The following is a 6,073-nucleotide window of genomic DNA, read 5'->3' as shown; positions in this document are numbered from 1 at the left end:
GAAATGAAGAGTTACATCAAAACTGTCCACAAGGAGAACTTGAAAATGAGATGACAACAAAACTAATCTATTGCCTAAAAATCGAACTACAAAATGACTACAACAAGACTATGAAATGACTAACTACTAGCTAACCAAAATGAGGCCCTAAGCCTTATTATTTATACAAATTGAGGACCCCAACAGTCCTCCTAAACTTTAGGGACTCGGCTGCCCAAATCTTGTAGTTAACAGCAGTCCTACTTGACTTGCTTGGCTGCCCTTGTGCTAATTGATTTGGTGGCCCTTGAACTGCGAGCTGATGGTGGAGAATTTGAGGTAAGGGCCCATAAATGAAGGGGACACCTTCCTACAAATCCTCTCCCTTGTTCTCCCACGAATTTGGCTGCCAAGTGCTCATTAAGACCTTCAATTTTGTCTCCAAATTGACCAAAAAGGCTACAGAAAGCACACATTAGACTTGTTGGCATAATGACTAACCCAATTCAATCTATTAGCATAAATATAATAAAAAACATGCAATAAACTAATGAGAATGGTGGATTAAGTCGAATTAGGAGGTTGAATGAGCCCAAATAATTATCCATTTTTGGGGCTCATCATCACCCCCCTACTGAAAGTGTTGCTCATCCTCTGAGCAACCAATATATCTCCTCATCTTTGATGGCCTTGGTGGCCTCCCTGTCATGCCAAGCTTCTGAAGTGATGCCATTTTCTTTGTCATGAAACCATGCTTTTCTCTTTGCTTCTTCCCACTGCCTGTGCTTCTTTTCCTAGAGAATTCTCAACTTTGGTATGATTGTGCAAGTATATTCAATATGATGGTGGCAATGGTGGTGAAAGGAGATGAAACCAGTGGAGGATGGAAGAAAAGAGTGGTTTCATTCCTCCTCAACAAACTTCAAGCTTCAAATCCCTCTCCATAATTGATTCTGACCTACCCAAATGCTTCTACAGGATGTTTCTGGTAAAAATATAGAACTTCCTGTAGAAAGTCCTGTAGCTTCCTGTAGAAGGTTGAACCATGACCAGATTGTGTCCAAACCTTGAAAAAATGAGTGCTCATGGAGGGGATGGATGTGCTTAGGGTGCCTAGCACAGGTGCTGCCTCCCTAGCTAAAATCTCGGCCAATTTCTCCTTCTGTTTCCCTCTCCCCAAACTTCCTTGTATGCCAATCCCAAACAACGCAAAGCCTTTGAACTCATCTGATGAAACTTCCTCAAGAGTAATTCCCTTGATGCATCATCTCATTCAACAACTGATCCATCTGCAAGTTGTTGAAAAGCACTCCTTTCAAACAAATTTTCCATGGTGCCCTTCACTAGCAGACGATTTTTTCCCATTGGTTCCATGACAATAACACCCATGGATTTTCGATCACAATCAAACTCCAATAAAGCCCGCCTCTTTGATCTTTGTATCCACCAATCACAATTACCCAATTTCACTGTGCCACTGTTGAGAATGGCACTTGTATCACCTGCCATTGGGTCTAGAACTCCCATTTTTTGAACCAATACCTTCAAGGCTGCCTCAGTGGGAATACCAGTAGCATGGAACTGGTGACCTTGACAAGATATCACTGCATCATTGCAAACTACATCAACTTCTGCCAGAGTTTCTAAATTTTCCCCCATATTATGTGCAGGCCCATCCAATATTTTTCCATCCTCAGGATTATATGTTGTTCCTTCAACAATAAACTCTCTAAGTGAAGCAGTACTGTGCCCTATGGCTATAAACTCACTGACAGACATCTGATTGGTTGTAAGAGTACCTGTCTTATCAGAGCAAATCACTGTGGTGCAACCCAAAGTCTCCACGCTCGGTAACTTACGCACAATAGCATTCTTTTGTGCCATCTTACAAGTGCCAAGAGCCAAACATGTAGTAATCACAGCAGGCAATCCCTCTGGTATAGCAGCAACTGCCAGAGCAAAAGAAATCTTAAAGTAGTACGTACATTTCTCAAAGGAAAACCTGATATTTTTTTGGCCACCCATCTATGACTTCCCATGAAAGAAAATATTTGTAGTTCATGATCCAGACAAGAATACAAATGGCACCAATCACTGTTGTCAGTCTTTCACCAAATTCATCTAACTTTCTTTTCAAAGGGGTATCATGACATTCCATTGAAGCTTCCTGAATTTGTGCCTGAATTTTACCTATTTCTGTAAACATGCCAATGCTCACAACAATGCATGTGCAGTAGCCATTGGTAACTGTAGTTCCTGCAAACACCATGCATTCTTTTGACTGCAACTCACAGTCACACAAGGTGGCTGGATATGTTCTTTTGACCACAGGCATGCTCTCTCTGGTCAGGGAGCTCTGCTCCATCCTAAAGGTGGATTTCTTGAGGGACACAATTCTCATGTCTGCAGGAACCTTGTCTCCCACCTTCAGTTCCACTATATCTCCTGGAACAAGTTCTCTGGAGGGAAGATCTACAACACAATGTCCATCTCTCAAGACCTTTGCATGATCAGATTGCATTTCTTTGAGAGCTTCCAAAACCTTCTCAGAATTATTCTCCTGCCATACTCCAACAATGGCATTGAGGATGAGAATCAGGAGAATGACCAGGGGCTCTACATACGCTGTTATGCCCTCCTCAGAACACACATTATCACGAAAGTAGATGAGAAGAAATGAAATGCCAGCTGCCAGCAGAAGTATTTTAACAACTGTATCATCAAATTGCTCCACTACCAGCTTCCACAAAGGTGTACCATTTTTCTTCTAGAGCTCATTCCATCCATATATTTGACGGCGTTTTTCCACTTCATGAGAATTTAAACCATTCTCTAAGCTCACATCATATTCTTCTAAGCATTCTTCAACAGTTTTAGACCAAGCAGGGAATATCTTGTCCTCCATGGACTATGAAATAGATGATCAAATTCTGAATTCAAACAGATTTCTCCACCATTAGCAGATCTATAATGCGTTTGAAAAACTCCAACATCAATACTTTCAAGAACCCTGGTAACCTTGGACACGAGCTTTAACTACTTTTCTCATTTCAAGCTTGAATTTTGACAATAATCTCGGGTTTTCCTTCTGCAGAGTTGTTTTCTGCGTTTCCTGTAGACGACTTCCTGTAGAAATGCCTGTAGAGTGCCCATGCGCCTCTGAGTGAGCCCGATACGCTGGAGAATTGTGAACCAGGCCACAAAGCTCAATGGAGGACGATGGGTTAATCATTTTGTGGAATCAGAGGATGCATACTTCAGTTGAAAATGTTGCAAGTGCAAGTTGACAGCAGTTTGTGAGTCTGAGCTCAGCATTCGTTAATTGCTGCGTGATTTGTGGTGAAGGAGTGAGGTGGCTAGGCGTACGTGGCCACATGCAGATGGCAGTGCTATAATGAGCTGCATGTCCTCTTCTTGTTAATCAGCTGCACTGGAGTTAAAGCTTCTAACACTGTCTATTTTTTTTTATTTTTTTTTTTTTCACGTGAGTTGTCTAACACGTACGCTACATGATTCCTGGCTGATTGATAGAGAATTGGACAAGGAACCATCGGCTTAATCTTTCTATATTCGTGGCTCAATTCCACCATTCCATTCATTCATGAAGTTTTTAAATTAGATTTGTGCAATAGAAGAACGAGTTGCAGTCACGTACCTCAAGTCAAATGGCTATTGTGAGGTGCTGTGGCTAGTCATTGTTGCATGCACTGGTTTCTTTGGTTGCATGAGGGCTTGGCTGATGATTTTTGCTTGTTTTCCTTGTGCAAGTGTCCTCTGGCCGGATGCATGCTGCAGGAGTTCATTTCCACACTCAGATCTGCACCTTCAAGCTGCTGCACTGAATTTGCACAGGACCGGAACTTGTTTTTGCCATTACTCCCAAACAGCAAACCGGATTGATCTGAAACTTGCTAAGTGAATTCCTATCACCATGATGCACCTCCCATAGCAAAATCGTGATCAATGGATGCACAGATTTCGAGAAAAATGGAAAATGGTTGAAGATTTCAAAGATCAATTTCTCGAAAACCGTGCATCGGAATCGGCTGAAATTGCTTGGGTAGGCTACTATTACCCATGTGCATCTCCCCATGAAACAGGTTTTGAAACGGATGCACAAATATGGAGAAAATGAAAAAATGGCTGATGGTGATGGAGGCAGATTTCTTGGAAACCGTGCACCAGAATGGGCTGAAACTGCTCGGGCATGTTGCCATCATCCCTATACAATTCCTTGTAAAACAGTTTTTCAAATGGATGCATGGTTTTCAAGTTATGGAAAATGAACTTGGGCTATGATGCAGGTATGGAGATGATGGAGGAGGAGTTTTTAGATTGCAGGAGGACTTCTGAACCCTTGAGGAATCTACCATGTTCGCCAAACCACCTTTTTGAAATCCATTTCTAGCTTCCTACAATTTCTACAGGAACTTCCTGTAGAAGCACAATGAGAAGCACAATGAGGTGGAAAAGATGATGGAAAAGGGTGAGAAATGGTAACATGGATGCTTGCAGGCATAACCAATGGATTCCAAGCTTTAGACCCCCTTCCAAAATCGAATCTGGCTCGCTTGAAGGTTCTACAGGATGTTTCCTGTAGAAATATAGAACTTCCTCTAGAAGGCACAAAAACTCTTTTGTCTTTGTTTTGAGTGATCCTCCTGACCTGCAATGTCATTGCTGCAACCTGAAATTATTCAATGGAAATTAGATTTATTTTTCTTTTTCTTTCTCTCTTTTTTTTTTGAAAAACAACTAGGGCGCCTCATGGAGGTTTTCACCCTAATTGCCTGCCCTAGGCGCCTCCAAGGGAGGTTTTCACCCAGAGATCTTATTCTCTTTTCTCTTTTTTTTCCAACCCATTGACCGCCTCATGGAGGTTTTCAATCAATGAGCCAATCTAAGGCACCTCCGAGGAGGTTTTCACCTTAGATTTCTATTTTCCTCTTTTTTCATTTTTTCTTTTTCTTTTTTCTCTTTTTTTCTTTTTTTTTCTTTTTTTTTTTTCTACCCTACCCTACTTGAAAAACAAAATTGTTCTCAAGTATAAGAATACTTCCAATGGAGCCATGTGCACATCGAGATTAGAGGTAAACTGATGTGGAGGCTTGAAATTCATGCTTTGACAACTATCCGGATCTCAGAGACCAAATGATTTGACTTTGAAGGGATCAAACATAGCTGAAGAAGAGAGTACTGCTGCAACTTAGTGACCGTCTGAAACCATATTTCAATATAGCTCTGATATCTTTGGTTCTTTTGTTGATCTGGATCATGTTTCATGTCACCTTCTAACATGACTTCCTCATCTTCCTCTTTTTGCTGATCTTTCTCTTGAATACATGGAAGATTTGATGGTAACCATGAGGGAGCTCTCTCGATCTCTGATTTTGATCTCTTCTCTTCATCAAGTGCAGCCCATGGTTCTTTGATCTCCTCTTTTGAATCTTCTTTTCCCGGATGTGGTCCTTCAATGCTTTCAGGATAATCTCTGCTTTGCAATACTCTTCCTGAGCTATGGTGAAGATCATCGAGCTCAAGAGGAGTCATTTGGACATGTTGTGTCTCAGCATTGCAATTTTGTTGAGCTACTCCAATGGACAAGTTTGGAAATGGTGGTATGGGTAGCTCAGTGGGGGTGTATATTCGAGATGGATGCGGATGGGGTTGTGGCTGGGTAGGCATTTGGGGTTGCCTTGGTGGAGGAGGAGGTGTTGGTTGTGGATGAGCAGGTGGTGGAGGAAAAGAAGTGGGAGGAGTGTTGTACTGGGGCCTCCACCCCTGATGAGGTGCATTCCACTGAGGTTGTGGCTGAGCATAAGGGTGAAACGAATGAGCAGCTGGTTGGGCATAATATGGATCTATGAAGGAACAAGGAGGAGGTGTGAACCAGGAAGGATGAGCAGGGGGACCCCAAGAAGGCATGAAAGTGGCTTGATAGGGGTCATAATAGGTCTCGGATGTCCCTTGCAGTTCCTGCTGATAAGATCTAGGTTCATGTGGCCTCCTTTGGTTCATATAATAGAGTGATTCAGTGGCTCCTTTGGCTCTCTGATATGCAGCTTTGATTCTGGGTAAGGAAGGGCACTGATCT

General features: G+C 42.2%; 1 pseudogene; it reads right to left on the bottom strand.

The window, feature by feature from the left end:
• Positions 1–1,116: 1,116 nt before the first annotated feature.
• On the bottom strand, positions 1,117–2,884 carry LOC149241365 (calcium-transporting ATPase, endoplasmic reticulum-type pseudogene; annotated as a pseudogene).
• Positions 2,885–6,073: the final 3,189 nt, after the last annotated feature.

Source organism: Pinus tabuliformis, chromosome 8 (genome assembly GCF_031772625.1).
Source record: "Pinus tabuliformis cultivar Carrire ecotype Pingquan chromosome 8, CPIR1, whole genome shotgun sequence".
NCBI lineage: Eukaryota > Viridiplantae > Streptophyta > Pinopsida > Pinales > Pinaceae > Pinus > Pinus tabuliformis.
This window is presented reverse-complemented; position numbering and strand designations above follow the sequence as displayed.